Source organism: Hylobates moloch, unplaced genomic scaffold (assembly GCF_009828535.3).
Source record: "Hylobates moloch isolate HMO894 unplaced genomic scaffold, HMol_V3 SCAFFOLD_1, whole genome shotgun sequence".
Lineage (NCBI taxonomy): Eukaryota > Metazoa > Chordata > Mammalia > Primates > Hylobatidae > Hylobates > Hylobates moloch.
In genome coordinates this window covers 212,252,208-212,277,230 of record NW_026652276.1, presented here as the reverse complement: position 1 = coordinate 212,277,230, position 25,023 = coordinate 212,252,208, and the positions used below count along the sequence as shown (strand labels likewise).

At 35.8% G+C, this 25,023-nt stretch overlaps 1 protein-coding gene across 7 annotated transcripts in view; it reads right to left on the bottom strand.

Annotated features, from left to right (window-relative positions):
* Positions 1-25,023, bottom strand: part of MKLN1 (muskelin 1) — a 417,262-nt gene that overhangs the window by 140,982 nt on the left and 251,257 nt on the right. The window lies entirely within an intron of this gene.

The window sequence follows — 25,023 nt, the reverse complement described above, 5'->3', positions numbered from 1 at the left end:
TGCTGATCTCCAATCCCAGCACGAAGCCAACTAAGTACCTCTCCTGAGCCCACCAGGTTACAGAGGCCAGGCTCAGATCTTTAAGAATCTTACAAAAGCTTGGCCCTAGCAGAAGAACCATGAATTCCTTGACTACTTCTCTCCCTAAGAGTCAGGCATCAACTGTAAGTATTGCTGTGACAATCTGCTATCTCCCTTAACCCCACTAAGACCTTCAAGAGAAGTAACCTGCCCTAAAGGTGAGAAGAACTTGCCCTGTCAGTTGAAGCCATCTAATTGCTGAGGGGTGTCTCCTGGTGACCCACAGAAATCTAACACAGGAAGTGGTATACCAAAACCCATAAGACAAGCATTGCTGACTGCCAACTATTTGAGGTATGTGAAATTTTACCCAAGGAGTATACAATGTAAAAAGTTTGTATGGAAAAATAAACATACAAAAAGAGCTAAGAAAACTTACTAAAAAAAGAATAGTGACAGGAAACCATTTTATCACTTTTAAAACACTTTTTAAAAGTAAGAATTAAAGACTTTAATTTAAAAAAGATCCCTTTTTTAAAAAAAAAAAAACCACTTTAAATCCTCCATAAATAAAAACAGAAAGGACTGGAATAGGAAAAAAACAATAGCTCAGAGAAACACAAACCCAGAAACTGAGTCCAGTGTAGATGGAAATTTAATATCAGATTAAGGTGATATTTTAATTCAGCAGGAAATGATAATTCATTTATTAAATGATGCACAACTGAATATCCATCAGAAGAAAGTTAACTCCTGTCTAATATCATACAAAAGTAATCTCACAGCTGGGCGCCGTGGCTCACGCCTGTAATCCCAACACTTTGGAAGGCTGAGGTGGGCGATCACCTGAGGTCAGGAGTTTGAGACCAGTCTGGCTAACGTGGTGAAACCCCATTTCTACTAAAAATACAAAAAATTAGCCAGGCATGGTGGCACGTGCCTGTAATCCCAGCTACTTGGGAGGCTGAGGCACGAGAATCGCTTGAACCCGGGAGGCAGAGGTTGCAGTGAGCCGAGATCACACAATTGCACTCCAGCTTGGGCAACAAGACCAAAACTCTGTCTCAACAACAACAACAACGAAAAGTAATCTCAATTAAAGATTTAAACATATACAAATACATAAAACCCTAGGGGAAAAATGTAGGGGCCAGTATGTACAACCTAAAGTGTTAGAGAGATCTTTTTGCCAAGAAACACATAATCTGTAAAACAAAAACTATTTGATTATATTAAAACTTTCAAATTTTGTGTTATAAAAAGTGCCATGAAGAAAAACAGGAGACAAGAAATAGTTTGGACAAAATCTCTGCAACTCATATGACTAATAAAGAATTCATATCTATAATATGCAAAATGTTGTTACACTTGATAAGAATAAGATGAACAACAGAACTGAAAATGAGCAGAATGCAAGTCACTGAAGAGTCATTCAAATAGCCAATAAACTATGACCAAAAAAATTTCTCAAAATCTCTGTGTATTGTCTGTGTCACGGAAAAAGAAATTAAAATAGTAAGATATCCCTTTTTACCCATCAGATTGATGAAATTAATCCCTAATTATCAGAAAATCAAGGAGAAAAGATGAACATGTGCATTATCCTAGCCTTTATGGAAAGTAAACTTGTAAAATTTATTAAAATCTAAAATGTACATATTCTTTCACCTAGAACTCTCATTTCAAAATCTATCCCACAGAAATAAAATCACCAGTACGTAAGGACATATGATAGAGATGGCTGATGCCGCATTTTTTGAAGTAGCAGGGAAATGATCAAATAAATTATAGAACATACATCATGGAACTTTATACTATCATTATAAAAAACTTGAAGGGATTTCTACTATGCAAGATACAAAGACGCATGTGTGATTCTATTCTTATTTTAAAAACCTGTTACATATAGATATATGTGTGTGTGTGTGTGATTATACAAACAAGCAGGTATATGATCCAAGTTACATCAAATTATATACAGTAAGTAAAAATGGTAACCCAAAATGAGGCATAAATACCATTAAGAGATTTTACTTATTTTCTTGTATTTGTCATATTATTCATATATAAAATAATATATATGCATATATTATTTATCAAAACAGTAAAATAGTTATTGTTGAAAATAATAGTTGACATGACAGCAAACTTCCTGCATTTATAGCAAACTGACTTGCAATCTGATATGGTTTGGCTCTGTGTCCTCACCCAAATCTCATGTTGAATTTTAATTCCAAATGTTGGGGGAGGTACTTGGTAGGAGGTGATTGGATCATGGCGGGGGGCGGGGGGGGAGAATTTCCCCCATGCTATTCTTGTTAAAGTGAGTGACTTCTCACAAGATCTGATGGTTTAAAAGTGTGTGGCACTTTCCCTCTCATTCTCTCTCTCTCCTGCTGCCACGAGAGGAAGGTGTTTGCTTCCCCTTTGCCTTCCGCCATGACTGTAAGTTTCCTGAGGCCTCCCAGTCATGCTTCCTATCAAGCCTATAGAACTGTAAGTCAAATAAACCTCTTTTCTTCATAAATCACCCAGCCTCAGGTAGTTCTTTATAACAGTGTGAGAACGTACTAACACACCATCAGAAAATCAAATCAGGCTCTACTTTTCCACCATTTTAAAGACATAGAAAAAGACAGCAAAGAAACTAATAAAAGCTCATTGTCTCTTAAAATTTTTAAATAATGGATCTTATTTCAAAACATAAAGTAAGATCTAGACTGTTTTTAATTCTTCCTCCTATGATGTTGCTCCCCTCAACCCATTTCCACTCTCCTGCAAGGCAAAGGAGAATCCAGTTTAGGGTAGTGACTACTAACATCAGCCCCTCAGCAGTGGTAATAGAGCCTATTGCCATAGTAGTATTCTATAAAACATATTCATCATTATCCTCCCTTGTATTACTTTCCAAAGACTTATACAATCTACCATCACTGGTGGTATATATAGCCTATCCTCCTTTAATTTTCAGGACTAAGTGAGAGATGTTAACCTCTTATACTACATATGTCAATCATGATATCAATTCAACATCCCTTGTTTTTAAAAACGGAATACCCCATCCGCAGCCTCTACTGAAGGAGCAATCATAGGCAATATGCTTTGTACATGTGATTTTTATTTATGGCTATTTCAATGACTGCTAATCTTGGCTGGCTATCTCCTGTGACAGGAGACGGGATGGGCCAGTATGGAAATAAAATTCTAAGACAAAAAATATATAAGTAAACAGAATTAATGAAACAGAGAACAGAGATACCAGGTAAGAATAATAAAAGAGAAATAAGGCAGTCAGTAGCATAATAAAAATGAAGCAGATGTAGAACAGAAGGAGGGGTATCTTGAGAGACCATGCTCTCGAGGGAATAAGAAAGAATAGAAACTGGCTTTTTAGTTCCACTTGCCAGGAGTCACTGCTCTGGCAACCAAAGCGATTGTGACCACAACACTCTTCTAGATACCTATGACTTTCATTTATACTAACATCTAGAAAAACAGAAAATACGTTTTATAAGACACAATTCAGTATCAACTATGTGAGTCAAATAATAAAGATTTGCCAACTAGAGTTATATTAAATATCTGCCACTTAAAAACATTTAAAATGCAAATAATAACTGAGAACTGGTCAAGAAGAATTGAAAATAGAGTTCGGTTGAAGACTATAATGGCTACCTATTTCCATCAGGTTAGTGTAATATTAAAATGTACATTTTCATTCTTACCAATGCTGGATGAAAACTGAAAGCAATAAAAATGAATAACATTTTAAGTTTCTCATACAAAGACTATAAAAGCAAGACTATGAGTAATTAAATTCTTCTATTAGAACTTTAAAAATTTATAATGAAACACAAATGGGTAACTGAAAAATGGGATACAGTTTTAATTTTTCCCAAGTTATGTCTTTATTTTTGCATATTTTAAAATCTACTATATCTGTATATACTACCAATTAAATGTCAGTAACAAATGATTACAATTCATCATGAGAAGATAATTTATTCAACATTTTAGGTTTCAATTCAAGTTAGCAAATTAAAAACCTTTCTTGATTACATATGCTTAAACCCTAAGCTTGCTTAGCAATACCTTTCAAATTACTACTCTTGTTTTGTTTTGTTTTGAGGTGGAGTTTCACTCTGTCGCCCAGGCTGGAGTGCAGTGGTGCAATCTCGGGTCACTGCAACATCCACCTCCCAGGTTCAAGCAATTCTCCTGCCTCAGCCTCCAGAGTAGCTGGGATTACAGGTGCCTGCCACCATGCCTGGCTAATTTTTGTATTTTTAGTAGAGACGGGGTTTCACCATGTTGGCCAGGCTGGTCTCGAACTCCTGACCTCAAGTGATCCTGACGCCTCGGCCTCCCAAAGTGCTGGGATTACAGGCATGAGCCACCACACCCAGCCCCAAATTACCGCTCTTAAGAATACTTAAATATAACAGCAGCAATTGGTCAAAAAATTGAGCATTTAACATTTTTTCTGATAAGGGCTGCTCAGGATGCTTATCAGTAATCCCCGCCAACTTTAAATTGGAAGTTTTAGATACTTTAAAGCCACCTCTAATTTTTATATGAAGAAAAGTCAGTCAAGCAGCGTATTTTAAAAAGTATAAAAGGGTGTTTTTCCTTTGGTAGTTTAAAAACATCCTTCTAAAGCCTGTGCCTTTTTGTTGAATTATATGATAAAATGGATCTGAAAAAAAATCAACTTCAACTAGAAATCTTAAGATTTTGGAGCTTGGTCACTAATTGGTTAGATAATCCATTACATAATCTCTCAGGACTTGAATTATTTTATCTACAGTATAAACGGAAAGGTTTAATTCTTTAGTCTCAAATTTCTTTCAGCTGTAATCAGGGCAGTTGAATTGCACAATTCTAGGAAACACTACTCACGAAGGCCAAGTTAACATTCTGCATTTCTATGAAGAGCTTTCACATCCTTCATTCAAAGTATCATGTATACTCTTGCTCCTACACAAAAGTCAGTAATAACAATCAATCAAACAATTATAATAGAGCTTCCATTACATGTGAACACTCTGCTGGGGTAATACCGTATCAGAACAAGAATGGTTATCTGTGGCCAAGGGGATCACAAGGTATTTTTTAAACATAAAAAAAAAACCACACACATAAAATTTAAGACACAGACAAAAAAAGTATACAATAAAGGCCACATACCTACGATCATCTGATCTTTGACAAAGCTGATGAAAACAAGCAATGGGGAAAAGACTCCCCTTTAAATAAATCATGTTGGGGTAACTGGCTAGCCATATGCAGAAGATCGAGGCTGGACCCCCTTCCTCACATCATATACAAAAATCAACTCAAGATGGATTAAAGACTTAAAGGTAAAACCCAAAACTATAAAAACCCTGGAAGATAACCTAGGCAATACCACCCTGGACATAAGAACAGGCAAAGATTTCAAGACAAATCAAAAACAATTGCAACAAAAACAAAAATTGGCAAGTGGGATCTAATTAAACTTAAGAGCTTCTGCACAGCAAAAGAAACTATCAACAGTAAACAGATAACCTACAGAATAGGAGAAAATATTTGCAAACTATGTATCTGACAAAGGTCTAATATACAGCATCTATAAGCAACTTAAATTTACAAGAGAAAACCCAATTAAAAAGTGGGCAAAGGATATGAACAGACACTTTCGAAAGAAAATATTCATGACAACCAACAAGCATATGAGAAAAATCTCAGTATCACTGATCATTAGAGAAATGCAAATCAAAACCACAATGAGATACCATCTCACACCAGTCAGAATGGCTATTATTAAAGTCAAAAATGACAGATGGGGGTAAGGTTACAGAGAAAAGGGAACATACCGTTAGTGGGAGTGTAAATTAGTTCAACTGTTGTGGAAAGCAGTATGGCAATTCCTCAAATAGCTAAAAGTAGAACTGCCATTCAACCCAGCAATCCCATTATTGGGGAGATACCCAGAGGAATAGAAATCATTTTACCATAAAGCACTGTAAAGACACATGCACACAAATGTTCACTGCAGCACTATGAACAACAGTAAAGGCATGGAGTCAACCTAAATGTCCACCAATGACTGACAGGATAAAAAAAATGTGGTACATATGCACCATGGAATACTACGCAACCATAAAAAAGAACGAGATCATTTCTTTCATGGGAACATGGATGCACCTGGAGACTATTAGCCTCAGCACAACTACCATATGTTCTCATTTATACGTGGGGGCTAAATCATGAGAACTTATGAAAGAAGCAAACAACAGACACCTGGGACTACTTGAGGGTGGAGGGTGGGAGGAATGAGAAGAGCAGAAAAGAGAAAAGATCACTACTGGGTACTAGGCTTAATACCTGGGTGATGAAATAATCTGTACAACAAACTCCCATAACACAACTATCTAACAAACCTTCACATGTGCCCTGAACCTAAAATAAATGTAAAAAGAAAAAATAACCAAGGTCCTTATACATTAGGAAATACTGATAAGGAACACACTTAAATACCCAAGAATAATCAGTTTGGTAAAAACTTGGGGCATTCTCTCCCGATATTCAAGAAATATCTTTATCTGCACACACAGGAAGTCTAGAAAGTTTTTGATTATAGCTACAAATGTGTGGGAAGGGGGAATGCTGATAATTTTTCAAGGATTTCTGATTTAAAATCTAAGAACATTGTATTTTGAAAGGATAAGTACATGTAAATAAATAAACATGTTTTTTCTTAAAAAAACTGTAATTCAAAATGCAGTAAGGATCAACTCTTAAATCAATTTTTAATATCTCCAGCTATAAAGAGTATACTATAAAAATGATAGCTTTCTCCCAAATCACTGAGACTTACATATACTGCAGAGGTTTAGACTCACAAGTATTTCCCAATTTTAAGACAAAGAGCATAGTAGGAAGGGGATTTTACCATTTGTTGGAGTTACTTATCTAACAAATATTTACTGAGTCCTACTCTTATGCTAGACAGTGTGATAGGCTCTGGGAACACCGTGGTATACGAGATAGGATCCCCAGTTGTGAGGCTAAGATTCAAATGACAAGCAGCAGAAAATAAACAAGTAGAATTGTAAACAAGATAATTACAGACTGTGATAAGTGCTATAAAAGAAATAAACAGGGTGGTGACACAGGGCAGGACAGCTTTGTTTTTTTTTTTCCAGGAATGGTACAAAAAAAGAAAAAAATCACCTCTCTGAAAATATTTTAATTATGCTAATCAGAAGGAACCACTCATGTAAAAATAAATAAAAAGTCTGTTCTTCACAAAGGAACCAACAAGTTCAAATTCTGGTGATGGGAAATAATCTGACCAAGAAAATCTGAGAACTAAGTAAAGTTAGATAACACATCCTTCTCAGGCTCCAAGATACAGGTAAATGCAGAGATAGCTGGAAAACTGAGAGAGGCAAATTCTACACTCTAAGAGGACTGCAGAAGTATCCTACCAACGAATACTCTCCTACTTTCATGAAAACAGAGACCCATTCTGGAGAAACTGCAAGAAACAGAAATACACCTAAGCAAAGCAAAAAGAATGAGAACCCTCCAGGAGAGGTAAGATTCATATTCTAGGTGGGCAGAGGTCCAAGTGACACAGATCTCAGAAAGTACCACAACAGTAAAATACATTTAAAGGGGCCTCTTCAGAAAGCAAAATACCTGGAAAACATAAAGGCGAAAAGCTTTACTACATCTCAAAAGTGCAATAAAAAAAAATTCATAAATGTGGCCTGGAGCCACAAAGCTCAAAAACTGCACTGGTCTATCCCCTCCTCCTACAGAAGTTCTTCCTTCTAAAACTACAGGAAAACCAACTTGTTTAAACAATAGAGAAGAAAATAAAAATCCACTCTAAGATGTTGTAATAGATAAAAATACTTGAGAAAAATGTGGCCACGAAGATGAAAATTGTTAACTATTTCAAAATGACCTAAATGAAATTAAGAAAATAGTTTATATTTTTATTATCATTACTTTTATTAAGAAGCAATAATTCAAAATTAAAACAGCTCAAAAATAGTATGGCCAGAATGACAGGAAGAGCTGATAAGACTCACATATAAGGGAGAAGAGTTTTTTTCAGAAACAAAGACTAAATTTTTAAAATCCTCCCCCCCAAAAATACACAGCTTGAAATATCTGTCTAGAGTATCTTTCAAAAACACAGAATAAATTTCAAAAATTCCTCCCAAAAAAGATACCGCTAAAATAGCCCAATAAGGGAAAAGAGGTTGGAAAGTGAATGAAAATAATGAAACAGAAACAAAAGCAACTGTCTATAACGTAACATAATTGGCCTAGACAAAAAAATATATAATTGGAACTAGACAGATACTTCAAACTGTGCTTCAAGCAAATCTTCCTAAAATAAAACTTGAATCTACACACTCAAAGAATACATGGTATGCTAGGGAAATTCAACTCAGGATATTCCTAGTACAAACTATGTAGACTTCGAAGACTTTTTAAAAAAACTTCCTTGAGCTTCCAGATAGAAATATCGAGTCACTCATAAAATTAAGAAAAAGTTTATTGTCAAAAAAACCTTACCACAGCTACAACAGTCATGAACCGCATTATGTTTCTGTCAATAACAGACCACATGAAAGATGTTGGCCCCATGAGATAATAGAGCTATATAATGGAGTAGGCTATACTATTTAGGTTTGTGTAAGTACACTCTATAGTTCGTCTAATGACGAAACCACCTAAAGAGACACTTCTCGGAACACATTCCAGTCATTAAGCAACACGTGACTGTATTTCATACCCAAATACAATAAACAGGTATTTTATACTCAAATAAAATAAAATAAAAAATTGTAAGAAAATCAAGTACAAAAAATGTGAGCCTAGGACTGTATATATAATCAAACTATCTTTCAAGTTTAAAGGCATAGTTAACAAAGCGTTCCTGGAGCCATTCTTTCTGAGAAACCTACTAACGAATAAACTATACATACTGAAGAAATGATATGAGAAGCTTCAGCATAAAATCTGGTTACATGAAATAAAAATATTTAACCACTAAACTAAAACTAACCATGAAGCTAAGAATGTCATACATAACAGAATATAAATGTGTGGTGCAACAATGCAGAAAAGATAGAGCTAACCAAAAAAAAAAAAAATGAGAGAAGAATGGAGAATAAGTGGAATTTGGAATATACTTACTGACTGCCTCACAAGTATAAAATGAAAGGAAAAGATCATCACTTAAGACCAGATGCTGGGAGAGTGAAGAAAGAAAGTTAGAAAAAGTTCTTAGTTAACTTCCTCAGAGAGATTTAAGTGTTAAAGGAACTGGATTGAAGGGAACCAAAAAAAAAAAAAAAAAGAAAGAAAGCCAAAAAAAAAAGAAACAAAAAATTGGAAAGCATGCTAAATAAGGCAAGAAAAAACACAGTGTGAAGAGATAAAGCAAGCCAGGCTCAGATATGATATAGATTTTGATATGAGCAGATAGTGAATGTAAAATAACTATGATTAATATTTTAAGGCCACTAATGGAAAATGTAGACAACATGCAAGATAGATGGGTAATGTACCATGGAAAGATCAGTGAGCTTAAAGATGACAACTGAAAGTTCCCAAACTGAAAAAAATAAAGAAAAAAAAAAAACAGAATATCCAAAAACTATTTTTTTTAAATAAAAAAGCTATAACAGATGCATAACTGCAATATGAGAAGGGAAAGAAAGGAGCAGAAGAAATATTTGAAGTAATAATGGCTGGGATTTTCCAAAATTAATGACAGGCACCAAATCACTGACCAGAGAAAACCCAGCAGGAAGCTCAGAGAAAACCGAGCAGGAAATATCAAAAAATTTATAAGTTGGAGTATCATATTCAAACTGCAGAAAACCAAAGACAAGAGAAAAAAACTCCTCATGTGTAGAGAAACAAAGAGAAGAATTACATCGGATTTCTCATCAGAAACTATGCAAGCAAGAAAAGAGTGGAACGAAATACTTGAAGTGTCAGGGAAAAAATAAAAACAAAAACACTAACCTAGACTTCTATATCCAGTGAAATTATCCTTTAAAAGTGAAGGAGAAATAAATACTTCCTAAAACAAAAACTAAGGGAATTTGTTACCAGTAGATATGCCTTGCAGAAATGTTAAAAGAAGTTCTTCAGCAAGAACAGCTATATAGGTTACAACACTGATCTACATAAAGAAAGAGGGTCAGAGAAGGATTAAATGAAGATAAAATTAAAACATGTATTTTTTACTCTTAACTGATCTAACAAATAACTGTTCAAAGTAATAATGTTAACAATATATTGAGTGATTATGGCATGTAGATAAATGAGAAGAACAACATTATAAGGGATACAAGAGAAGAGTAGGAAATACTCTGATACAAGGTACATGGCACATGAAATAGTACACTGTTATTTAAAGCTGGACTTAGTTTAGATGCACATAAATATTACAAATTCTAGGACAACCACTAAAAACAAGTTAAAAAGAAGTGTAACTGATATGCTAAGAGATGAGAAATCAGAATCACATTGAATGTCCATTTTAAATCAGAGAAGATGGAAAAAGGGGAAGAGAAACAAAGAACAAGTACGGTAAATAGAAAACAATTACAAATACGGTAGATATCAATCCAATTACATCAACAATCAATTTGTATGTGAATGGTCTAAAGAAACCAATTAGAAGACAGGCTGTTAGAGTAGATAAAAAAACAAAGTCCAAATATGTTGTCTGCCAGAAACCCCAATAAAGATACAAATAGGTGAATATAAAGAAATGGAAAAAGACATACCATTCTTTAAACAGAAAACTGGAATAGCTATATTAATTAATATCAGACAAAGCAAACATAAGATCAAGGAAAATCATCAGCAAAAAAGAGAGCCATTGGCCAGAAGCATTGGCTCATGCCTGTAATCCCAGCACTTTGGGAGCCCAAGGCAGGTGGATCATTTGAAGTCAGGAGTTCGAGACCAACCTGGCCAACATGGTAAAAAAAGTACATGTTTTAATTTTATTTCTACTAAAAATACAAAAATTAGCTAGGCGTGGTAGTGCAGGCCTGTAATCCCAGCTACTCGGGAGGCTGAGGCAGGAGAATTGCTTGAGCCTGGGAGGTAGAGGTTGCAGTGAACTGAGATCACAACACTGCACTCCAGTCTGGGTGACAGAGTGAAACCCTATCTCAAAAAATAAAAATAAAAATAAAAGAGGCATTAAATAATAAAAAAAAACCTGTCAATTCTCCAAGAAGACATAACAATCCTTAAGGTGTCTGTACCAAACAAAAGCGTGTCAAAATACTTGAGAGAGAAACTGACAGAAGTTCAAGAAGCATTATTATAATCAATATCCCTGTCAGTAATTGACAGACTCAGCAGGCGGAAGCTCAGAATACCCTTGAACAGAACAGCATCATCAATCAACTAGATCTAATTGACTTTGCAGAGTATTTCACCCAATAACAGCAGAATACGTATTCTTCTCAAGCTCACATAAGGATATTCACCAAGGAAGATCATAAAATATATGTTAGTAATGTAAAAGCGTTGAAGATTACACAAAGTATGCTCTCAGACCACAATGGAATTAAACTAGAAGTCATTCACAGATAGCTGGGAAATCCCAAAATATTTGGTGTAAACATACTTCTAAATGATACATGGGTCAAAGCAGTCTCCAGATAAATTTAAAAATATTCTGAACAGGCCGGGCACGGTGGCTCACGCCTGTAATTGGGAGGCCGAGGAGGGTGGATCACGAGGTCAGGAGATCGAGACCATCCTGGCTAACACAGTGAAATCCCGTCTCCACTAAAAATACGAAAAATTAGCCGGGCGTGCTGGCGGGCGCCTGTAGTCCCAGCTACTGGGGAGGCTGAGGCAGGAGAATGGCGGGAACCCAGGAGGCGGAGCTTGCAGTGAGCCGAGATCACGCCACTGAACTCCAGCCTGGGAGACAGCAAGACTCCGTCTCAAAAAAAAAAAGAAAAAAAAATTCTGAACAAAGTGAAACTAAGAACAAAACATCAAAACTTGTGGGATACAGTGAAAGGAACGCTTAGAAGGAAATTTAGGGCATTGAAAGCATTTTATTAAGTCAAAACGACTTAAAATCAATCACTTAAGCTTCCACCCTAGGAAACTAGAGAAAAGCAACTGAAGCATAAACAAAGCAGAAAAAAAAAATACATAAATCTTAGGGCAAAAATCAATGAAACTGAAAACAGGAAATGTGTAGAATAAAGCACGAAACCAAAAGGTGGCTACCTGAAAAGACCAATAAAACTGACAAAACTCTAGCTAGGCTAACAAAGAAAAAAACAGAGAAGACACAAATTACCAATATTAGAAATGAAAATGAGTGATCACTATTGATCACTTGGATATTAAACAGATAATAAAATGAACAACTCTATTCCCACAAAACTGATAACATAAATGAAACGGACTAATTCCTTAAAAGATACAAACTACCAAAAGTCAAGAAAGCGACCTTTTGAATATGCCAATAACTATTAATGAAACTGAATTAGTAATTAATAATCTTCCAAAAAAGAAAATCTCCAGGCCCAGATGGTTTCACTGGTGAATTCTACCAAATATTTAAAGAAAACAATGATACCAATGCTCTAGAATGTCTCTCAGAAAAGAATAGCAGAGGAAACACTTCCTAATGCTTTCTACAAGATCAGCATTACCCTAATACAAAAACCAGATAAAGACATTACAAAAAGAAAACCTCCAGCCGATCTCTTATGAATATGGATGCAAAAATACTCTCAACAAAATATTAGCAAATCAAATTAAAAAATAAATACAAATAATTACACACCACAATAAAACGTACTTGTTACTGGGCTATTTCAATATCCCAAAATCAATTAATGTATTAGACATCAATAGGCTAAAGAAGAAAGTCATATGATCATATCAACAGATGCAGAGAAAGCATTTCACAGATTCCAACACATATTCATGATTAAAAATCTTAGCTAACTAGGAATTCAGGTGGCCCTCTTCAATTTGCTAAAGAGTACCTACAAAACACCTACAACTAACATCATATTTAATGGTGAGAAACTAGATGTTTTCCCCCAGGACTGGGAATAAGGCAATTCTATTCAATACTATCCTGGAAGTGCTAGCTAAATCCAGTAAGATAAGCGGGAAAAAAACAGTCTACAGATTGAGAAGAAGGAAATAATACTGTCATCATTCACAGATGACAGGACTGCCTATACAGAAAATCCCAAAGAACTGATGAACTCCTGGAAATAATAAATGATTATAGCAAGGTTTCAGGATATAAGGTTAATGAGAGGGACTAAAAGAAACAAAACCCTCAAAGCAGGACATCTAGCACCCAGATTTTGCTTTCTTATGCCTTTCTCCAATAAAAGGAACAACAGTTCCATGGAGAAATGGGGCAGAAAATAAACAAGATGAGCCTGGAGCATCCTGTAATACCAGAAATTAAGAAAGCACTAAAACGAAAAACAAAACAAAACAAAAACGATGGAAGTTATGTCAAAGGGGCACATGAGTCAACTGAAAGAGCTTCCAACAGCCAAAGCTGGAACATTTTGAGCAACAAAATAAAGTAGTACTGGATTATATAATAAAGTATAAAATAAGTATCTGAGTCCACATAATACAAACAAATTACTGGATAAATTAGTATGGTAGAAGAGACAAATCTCCCATAAAGAAGAATTCCTAAGAAATTATGTAATACTCCACTCTAAGAACTGAGAGTACTCCCTCAGTATTGGCTGTGTATAATGACTTCTTTTCAGAGTACAGTATGCAAAAGGGAAAAAAGGGGAAAATATTACAGTGGAGAAACCTGACAAACACCACCTCAGGGAGGTGATCAAGGGCATGCTTACAATATATTCCCTCCCAATCACCCAAACTCCAGTAGAGGGGCATCCTACAATACACCTGTCCAGTACTCCTCAAAACTGTCAGTCCAAAACAAAGGAAGTTCGAGAAACTGTCACAGTCAAGATGAGCCTGAGACATGACAAACTTGATGTGGTATCCTCGATAGGAACTTGGAACAGAAAAAGGACATTCAAGAAAAACTTAGGAAATTTAAATAAATTATGCATTATAGTTAGTAATGAACTATAAATATTGGTTCATTAATTCTAAGAAATTGAGCATACGAATGTAATACAGTAAGAATAGGGTAACTGGCACTTGGTTTCTCAAGTCACTCACTTGGTTCTCTTCCAAGTTGTACTTTCCTTCTTTCCTTTCCTTCCTTTCCTTACTGTTCTAAAGCTTTTTAACAAACTTGCACTCCTGCTCTGAAACCTGCCTCAGTCTCTCTCTCTTTCTGCCTTATGCCCCTCATTCGAATTCTTCTGAGGCAAGAACTGAAGTTGTTGCAGACCCATACGGAATCGGGGTAACTTGGATATCTGCCACCGGTAACATATTTGGTGCACACGATTGGGATACATTCCCTAGTGGCCGGCCATTAAGCTCTAGGTAATACTCAATGAAGAATACCGTACTTTCAATATTCAAGAATCACTCTTCTACAGGGGACCTCTAGACTGTCCATCAATGGGACACAACAGAGGCGAAATCCTGCCCCTGTCTCCCTTGGGCCTGGCCAGATACCACTTTCAACAACTCATGGAGCCAACTCAGCTATGACAGCTAGCAAGAGGCCAAGACCCATAGAACCACCACTGCCCCTCTGTCAGCAGGAAGTAGTTACAGAAGACTGACCTTCATCCATTTGCCCCCAAAGATTTGGGGTCTTGGACCCTTGAGGGGGGGAAATGTTACAGTGGGTAGTCAGGTATGAGCAGGGCAGTAGGGGGCTCCACCCCACATGCACACCAGGAGTGTTAGGCGACCATCAGGTGATGGTCAGGCAGTTAACTGTTTCTTTAAAGTAATAATTGGTTGCAGCCGGAGCCAGGGAAAGGCCATCTAATAGATAGAAAACACCTGAAACTCATCAGCAGCTTCTCAATAAGATCTCAAGAGTGAGGAGAAGTAATGCAAGATCCCGGAAGTATGCCAGCGTATAAAACCCCAAGTCAAGAGGTCAAGCTGCTGTTTTCTCAAGTCGCTCGCCTGATCCTCTTCCAAGTTGCACTTTCCTCCTTTCCTTTTCTTCCCTTCCTTAAAAAAAAAAAAAAAAAAGGGGGGGGGAACTATTGGGAGGTATATACGAACTCTCTATATTACATGCTCGATATTTTAGTAAATCTAAAAAACTGTTCTAAAGGATAAAGTCTAAAATTTAAGAGATAGAAAAAGTAATTACAAAGCATATAAATTAGAAAGAAAAAGTGTTTGTAGATGAAAAAATTATATAACTAGAAGATGCCAAAAGAATCAATGGGAAAATCACTATTTAGAATAGGAGAATTTAGTTAGAAAAAAAAATCAAGGCTGGGTGTGGTGGCTCACACCTATAATTCCAGCACTTTGGGAGGCTGAGGCAGGAGGATCACTTGAGCCCAGGAGTTTGAGGTTACAGTGAGCTATGATCACACCACTATACTCCAGCCTGGGCCACAGAGACCTGTTTAAAAACAAAAACAAAAACAAAAAAAACCCTAGAACTTAAAGTATATAGATCGATCTATATCTAGATATAGATAGATATCTATATCTAGATCTATATAGATCTATATCTATCTATATATAGATATATATATAAAGTATCAAGTTAATCAGAGCCTTTAAACATAAAAGCGAAAAGCAGTTAGAAGATGATAATGCAAGAGAAGACCTCTAATTACAACAATAAAATACAGTATTAGCCATAAGCTTAGAAAAATGTGCAAAACCTATGAGAAAATTGTTTTAAACAGTCCTGTATGTATATGTAAACCTGGAAAAAATGCAGACATGCCATGTTCCTGCATAAAAAGACTCATCATAAAAATACAATTCTATGTTAACTTATAAATTACACCCAAAAATAAAAACAGGTTTCCCTACAACTATACAACAAATAAGGCTGATACAGTTCACACAAATAATAAATTTCACATAAAAAATTAAAAGGATAAAAACAGCCACAGAAACCCTGAAAAAGAGTAGAAGAGCAAGGAGAGAAGACTAGACCTTGTCAGATGTTAAAGCATATTATGAAGTCTCTATGATTAAAGCAGCGAGATACTTATACATGAATACACAATCAGGAACAGAATAGAAAACAGTGAAATAAAACAGAGTGGGCTGACTGCAGTGGTTCACACTTGTAATCCCAGCACTTTGGGAGGCCACGCAGTAGGATTACTTGAGGCCAGGAGTTCAAGACAAGCCTGGTCAAGATAGTGAGACCCTGTCTCTACCAAAAAATCTAAAAATAAAAATGAACAGAACAAAGCACATAAAATTTAATAAATGATCAAGATAGCATCATAAATCAGTGGGGCTGGGGGAAATATGAGCTTTATAATAAATGATGTTAAAACATTTAAATGTTTCAATAGATATAAATGATGTACAGCCATTTAGAAATAAAATTAGATTTGTGCCTCACATCATCCACCAGGTTAAATTCCAAATGAATCAGAAAACTATAAAAACATACAAGTAATAGAAGAAAACACAGGTAAATCCTTTACATCCTGTCACTGAGAAGACACTCCCTAAGTATAATTCAAAAATCCAGAAAAAAATATAACTTGACATATTCAACTAAACAACGATGCAACCTTCAGAAGGGAAGAAATGAAACCATCCCTATTTTCAGATGACATAATTTGCCTATGTGAAAAATCCCACAAAATTTACCCCCCACCCCCCAAAAAATCCTAGAACTAATGAGTTCAGCAATGTTGCAGGATATAAGATCAACAATCAAATGCATTTCTATATACTAACACTAAACATGTGAAACCCAAGATTAAAAGCACAAAACAATTTACAGTTGCTTCAAAGGAAATGAAGGAAGAATATTTTTAACAAAACATGTACCGGATGATCTGTATCCTGAAAACTACAAAATGCTGATAAAAGAAATTGAAGAAGACCTAAATAAATGGAAGACATATCGTGCTCATGGACTGGAAGACATGACATAGCAATGATGGCAATTCTCCCAAAATGACCTACAGATTTAATGTAATTCCTATCAAAATCCCAGCAAGATTTCTTTTAGACATAGACAAGTTTACTCTGAAATTTACACATAAAACACAAGACCTAGAATAGCCAAAATAATTATTTAAATGAGAATAAAATGAGAGGGATCACTCTATACAATATTAAAGCTTGCTGCATTATAAAGCTGCATAATCAACGAAGTATAATACTAGCAGATGGACAGACACATACCAATGGGACAGAATAAAAGGCCCCCCAAAAACCCACACATATATGCCCAACTGGTTTTTTTTTTTTTTTTTTTTTTTTTTTACAAAGGTACAAAAGCAATTCAGCAAAGGAAGAAAAGCCTTTTCAACAAATAGTGCTAGAGCAACTGGACAACCATAAGCCAAAAAAAAAAAAAAAAAAAAAAAAAATCTTGACCTAAAACTCATACTTCATTAAAAAAATTAATGAATCATGAATGAAAATGTAAAATATAAAACTATGAAACTTTAAAAAAATATAAGCATAAGACAAAATCTTCATGGTCTAGGACTAGGCAAGGAGATCTTATACAAAAAGCAAAATCTATAAAAGGAAAAATTGGACCTTAGCAAAATTAAAAACTTTTATTTTGAGAAAGACTTTTAAGTGGATGAAAAGGTAAGCTAAAGACTGGGAGAACGTATTTCCGAACTACATATGCAACAAAAGACTTACACCTAAAATATAGAAAGTACTCTTGACATCCATCAGGTAAAAGGCAAACAATCCAATCAGAAAATAGGTAAGACATGAACATACATTCCAGTAAGCAGTTATACAGATGGCAAATAAACATATTAGATGTGCAACATCACTAGCCATTAGAAGAATAAAAAAATATATATCAGATATCACTTCACTACATGCCTATCATAATAGCTAAAAGATAAAACAGTGATGACACCAAATGCTGACAGGGTTCAGAGAAACTCATACATTGTTGATGGGAATGTAAAATGGTAACCCATTTTAGAAAAGAATATGAAGGTTTCTTACAAAACTAACCACTACAATCCAGCAATTGGACTCTTCGGCATTTTTCCTAGGGAAACAGAAACCTATATTCAAACAAAAACCTGTACTCAAATGTTTATAGTAGCTTCATTTCTAATAACCCCAAAATGGAAACAACCTAGATGTCCATCAACTGCTGAATGGTTAAACAAATTGTGGCACATCTAAATGAATGGATACACATGTAGATGTTTGTATTTGCAGTGGAAGAACTAGCCCATTGTAAAGGGAATAAACAGTGTTGAAGGGACAGAGGTGGAAGCTGCATAGTTTAAAATTTGAAACCATGCAAATGTTTTACATGCTGAAACAAAAACAGGAATCACTAAAAGCTGAAAATAAACTAAAACAAATGAACCTGACTGTGTATCAAGTTGGTGACATAACCCACAGAAAATAATAAAAAGAATTATTCCAACTGACGTTAGGACACAGCATTTTTACTATCTTCAGTAGAAAACAGTCTAATGACAAAAAAACTTCACCCAGTAATAACACTGATATTACTTTAAATTTATGTTTTAAACATATTTATGTGCACCACACACACACAGATAAGGCTCAAAGCAATTATATTAATGTTAATACTGGGAAACATTTTCAACTTAAAAAAAGTGTAAAATGAAAAGTTACAACCTCACAAATCAAATTTGAACTGGGAACAGCAGTATAAATTCAAGATATTTTTTCTCTTAAAAAAATTTATGTCCTAGCTCTATCACCTAGAAGGATCTAAAAGAAATGACAATCTGGTAACATTAAGTATCTCTATTTTCCAATTATGCACTCTGAACATCATTCCTCGACTAAAGCATGGTAGATAAAGTCATTTGCCTATGCCAAAAAGCAAGAAAATAAAGGATGGGGTCATGTCAAAGGAACACAGGGGAGAGCCTGAAGAGGCTCCCACTGGCCTAAGAGGGAACCATCTGGCATCATAAAGAATGACTACTGAAGTCATTTAAAACACAATGAATAAAGAGACTAATGTTCATAAATGCTTTTCGTTTTTAAAAAAGAAAAAATTAATTAGACACCCGGAGGTATATAACAACTCACTATGCTGAAAACTAGTGATTAAAAGGAAAGAATTAAGCATTTATCTTGCTTTTCCAGTAGAACTGTATTTCAGAGTTACCAAAAAGCTCAAATAGACAAGGGAAATTTTTATCCAGGAAAATTACAGCTAGTAAATGTGAAAGGAAAGGTAAGATGAGAGAAATCCAATTTTGATACTTCTATTGAAATAGTTTATTCTAACAATGGGTTATCTCTGGATATTAACACTATTAATGAAAAGTGGATGGCTTTACAAAAAAGTCGTCACCATCACATTTTGTGCCTCCTGAAGTGATAAAATACAAAGTATATGGCACCACCTAGGGAGTGGTCTTTCTAAAAAATTGATGGAGGCCAATGTGGGAGGACTGCTTGAGGCCAGGAGTTTAAGACCAGCCTAGGCAACACAACGAGACCTTGACTCTAAAAAAAAAAAAATTAAAAATGAGCCAGGCATGGTGGCACATACCTGTAGTTCCAGTTACTTGGGAGGCTGGGGTGGGAGGACCACCTGAGCCCAGGAGGTTCAAGGCTACAGTGAGCCGTGATTGTGCCACTGCACTCCAGCCTGGGCAACAGAGCAAGAGCCTGTCTCAAAAAAAATCTGATCCAAAATCTAAATAAGGCTTTCTGTTTAACTCCCAGTATATATAAAGCATGACAAATAGAGGAATTAGTCAAACGCCACTATAAAAAACAACTGAACATATCTAGAATGGGGGAGCTTCTTCAGGACAAATGACCTGATTTCTTCAACAAATCAATGGAGAAAAAGAAAACAGCAAGAGGATGGGAAGACTCTTCTTCTTTTTGTATTTTTTTAAAAGAGACAGGATCTTGCTCTGTTGCCCAGGCTGGAGTGCGGTGGCACAACCATACCTCACTGCAGCCTCGACCTCCTGGACTCAAGCAATCCTCTTGCCTCAGCCTCCAAAGTAGTTGGGACTACAGGTGCGCACCACCATACCCAGCTAATGGAAGAATTCTTGATAAAAAGAATTGTAAAAGGGACATAACAACAAATACAATAAGCGTTTGGATCCTGATTCAAACACACTATAAAAAGACATTTTTTAGAAAACTGAAAATTAAATATGGACTAGGTATTAATTGTAATTAAAGAATTACTGCTAAATCTGTTAAGTAAAACAATGACATTGTGGCTATAAGAGAAAATGTCTCTGGCAGGGCAGTTCAAAGATGGCCTCAAATGATCCCCACCACCGAGTATTCACACCACTGAGTAATTCCATCTCATTGTAATTTCATCTCATTGAGTGTAGGTTGGCCTAGTGACTTGTTTTTAACCAAAAGAATGTGGCAAAGGTGATGGGACATCATTTCTGGGCCTAGGTTACATAAAACTGTGACTTCCACTTCACTAGCAGACTTTCCCTTGTTGGCACTGATGAAGCAAAACACCACATTAGAGACGCCCACGTGGCAATGAACTGAGGACAACCTCTGGGCAACAATTTGCAAGAAACTGAATCCTGCCAACAATCAAATAAGCTTGGAGGCAGATCTTTCCCCACTCAAGCCTTTACGTGAAACCACAGCCTCAGCCAACATCTTGAATGTAGCCTTAGAGACCTGGAGCAGAAGACCTCTCAAATCTGTCTAAACATTGGACCCTCACTGAGATAATAAATGTGTATCGTTTTAAGCTGCTAAGTTTGTAGCAATTTGTTATGGACTAATAGAGAACGAAGGCCAGGTGCAGTGGCTCATGCCTGTAATTCCAGAACTCTGGGAGGCTGAGGTGAAGGAGTGCTTGAGCCCAGGAGTTTGAGACTAGCTTGGGCAACATAGCGAGACCCCATCTCTACCAAAAAAAAAAAAATAATAAGATTTTAAATAAAATGAAATAAAAAATAACTAATAAAATATCCTCTTCTTCATGTATACTGAAATATTTACAAATAAAATAACATAATTTATATTTACTTTAAAATATACCAGAAGAAAGAAAGAGAGGTGGGTGCAAATACAGGTTGAAAATTATAGAATGTCAATGGCCTAGCAAATAGCAGACCATTGTAGTGTGGTTAGTTACTATCACTCAAAGCAAAACTCAAGTCAACTTATTAGTACCAAGCAACTGAAAATGAGCATGTAGTAATTATCTCTAAGGACTCAAAGCACTTTGGGAACACATACCTACAACATACTCCACACAAATGAATCGAGCAACCACTAGGAAAAAAGAATGGCAACAAAATAAAACAAACATTCCTATACAGAAGAATGATAAAATAGGAAATTCTCACTAGACAAAAATGAAACTAAAAAGCTCGCTAACATGATTTGGTGTCTCCCCAAGAAAAAAAAAATCTATCTGCCGAGACACTCATACAAAAATAGTCCTCAATCACTGAATATCTTCAGAAGGCTTGAATTATCAATCTTTTCAGAAATTAAATGACCCTTCAGAATATATTTCAAAACAAAGAACTACCCCCTTTCTACCTAATGCAAAGATCATTAAATTTGGACATGATCTGGCAATGATTTACTTCTTAGTACACACATTCTTCAAACCTCAGGCACTATAACAATATATTCACAGATGGATTAGAAAGATTTAAGGCCAGGTGTGGTGGCTCACGCCTAAATCCCAGCACTTTGGGAGGCCGAGGCAGGTGGATCACAAGGTCAAGAGATCGAGACCATCCTGGTCAACATGGTGAAACCCTGTCTCCACTAAAAATACAAAAAATTAGCTGGGTGTGGTGGCACGCACCTGTAGTCCCAGCTACTCAGGAGGCTGAGGCAAGAGGACTGCTTGAACCTGGGAGGTAGAGGTTGCAGTGAGCAGAGATCATGCCACTGTACTCCAGCCTGCGCAACAGAGCAAGACTCTGTCTAAAAAAAAAAAAAAAAAAAAAAAAAGATAGATTTAAGAGATCAAACTGTTTCTAAGCACTCTCAAAGGCTTCATTTATATGTAATTAATTTTACTAAAATAATCACTATCATCTAATTATATCAAGTTCTTAAAATATCTTTGCTGGGCAACAATTTAGCTTAATACGAACTATAACGTGGATGTGGGGGAGGGTGCATGTCTTTAAAAAATTAGTCTGTAATATCAACTCTTTGCTATCTTGTGCCAAAAAAATACCTTCAGAATCTAAATCCCTCATTTTGTATGAGAAAAAAATAAAAGGCTAGAGAAATTAAATGACCAATCTAAAACTACCAAATTAATTGGTGGTAGAACTGGGAATAGAATTCAAGTCCCCGGCCGGGCGCGGTGGCTCACGCTTGTAATCCCAGCACTTTGGGAGGCTGAGGCGGGAGAATGGCGTGAACCCGGGAGGCGGAGCTTGCAGTGAGCCGAGATCGCGCCACTGCACTCCAGCCTGGATGACAGAGCGAGACTCCGTCTCAAAAAAAAAAAAGAACTCAAGTCCCCAGTCCTAGGTCAGTGTTCTCTCTATATCATACTGTCTCAATTCTTTCACGTTTTCCTTTGCATCAGATCCAGCTTTTGCCACAGTATAATACAATAATTTAAACTGTACTAAGGATGACAAGTCAAACCAATATTAACTAATCCAAATCTGCTTACTTAATAAGAACTCTCCTCTCATACCCATAATAGGTATCTTTGACCAACGCCCTAAGTCCCATGGTAAAGCATTTTTCAAACTCTTCCTCAGAGATACTCCAGGGGATCTACAAATATTTTTAAATTACATTTGTGGGACGGTGTCTTAAAAAAAAAAAAAAAAAAACCAACAACTATAGTTAACTCTTAAAATTATTAAAAAATTCAGAAGTATTATAGATCAAATATTACCACAATGGATAATATCCTCTATAAAAACGTGTGTACCTTGTTTTATGTTAGCTTTGGATTACAACTTCTCCCAACATCTCTGCATATACATGAATTATTTTCTATATGTGTCCCTGATTAATGGCTGTAGTTGTATGCTGGACTTTCAAAATCTCATTTTCATATATATATTTGTTCGCATAAAATTCACAAATAAATTCACACCTAGAACATATCTGATAAATAGGCAAGGCTGTTTGTTTTAATGCTCTCTTCATATATTAATAAGAGATATGTCATATGGCAAATCACAATATAGATAGCTGCAGCACAGAATACAACTTTGGAGTGCTTTTCTGTTTAAAATATTACATGGAACATGAGCAGTTTAGTGATATAACTGAAATCAAGTTTATTACAGGTAATAACTCTCCACACTCAACTGTCAGACAACTCACACTTATGTATCTTAGAGCTCTCAGACTCTCCTTTGTTAAATTCAGAATGTTCATCAGGTCACAAACCATTAGTTTGTTACTATACTATGATTACCTCACATGCCAGCCAACATTTGTTTCAAAAGCACTACTGTCTTTATAATTCAGTATCCATTTTTGCAATTTAAAAAATGTTATTGCACTGTATGAATGGAAAATAGAAACACAAAAGCTTACTAGTAGTATTAATCCACTTGGGCATCAGATTAACCAGAAGAAGAAAACTTCAGATACTAGATTTAACCAGTTTAAGTATAAATGAAATGCTGAGAAAACAGTTTTTAAAATGACATCAAAAGGTAAAAGTAAACGAGCCAATTATGGATTTATTGACCCTCACCTCTAAATTCACCCTTTTTGTCTCCTCTTTGAAAATGGATTTGGGCCCTTTATTTTTCCTTTACCAGCTGGCGCAATGTTAAGCTGTGTCAGTAAGAGGGGGCAGGAGTCATCGCAGCAAGTAAGGGTTTTTGTCATTGGGGTTTTTTTGGTTTTGTTTGGCTTCTTGGTTCAGGTATGCTTGCCCTGCATGCTCTTGCAGCATACACAGCCTCTAGCTCTTCATTCCTGCCATACAGGTTTCTCCAGCATCAGGCTCCAGCAGCATATACAGCTTCAATGCCCAGTTCCTGTGCCTGAGCAGCTTCTCTAGCACCAGGTTCTTGCATCTGAATGCAGACTAATTATGGATATTTTTGCACTTACTCTCTTGACAATCAGCAAGGCTGTTCAAACTAATGACTTCAACTGAGCCTTTCTTTAGCTCAGATAAATTTTCCTATATTTTTTTCCTTTCATTTCTATTTTGTTTCTACTCTCTTTGTAGGCCTATTATTATGTAGAAGGTGCAGGGCTGCTATCTATAATTATGCAGGTTGCACCGTGCACTAGAAGATCCCACTGAAGAGTGAAAGCTGAAATTCAGCCTGTGTCCCACCCATCAAGTCCTGTATCCCAAAGAGCATCATCTGCTCATTAAGCCATGTGTCCTGACGGTGAGAAGGTGGACCTCCCGGATCAAGGCTAGCCTCCATTTCAATTTTTCATTAATATTTTCCTTATCTTTTTGCTTTTGTTTTAGACTCCAAGTCTTTTTTCTATCTATGCATGTAACTACAGAATAAATACATGTGTATATGTAATTATAGAAAAACAATCACTTTTGTGGGATCTTCATCATGGTCTAGTACTTTAGGCCTAGGCCCAAAATAATAGATTATTTTATAACCTAGGAGCATCAGAATTTTTAAAAGATTCACAAGTAATTCGAATGTGCAAACTGCTGTCAGTTAATGGTGCACAAGCTTTTCTGCTCAAGTACCCTCTAAATTAATTTTGAAAATCTATGCACACCCTCAACATTTTTAAGTTGCAAAATGTTTCATACCTTATAATTGTTGCAAAGGTTGTGATTTCCAGTGTACTTTAAATATTGTCTTTTTGGTTTTTTTTTTGTTTGTTTTTGATACTGAGTCTCGCTCTGTCGCCAGTCTGGAGTGCAGTGGCGCGATC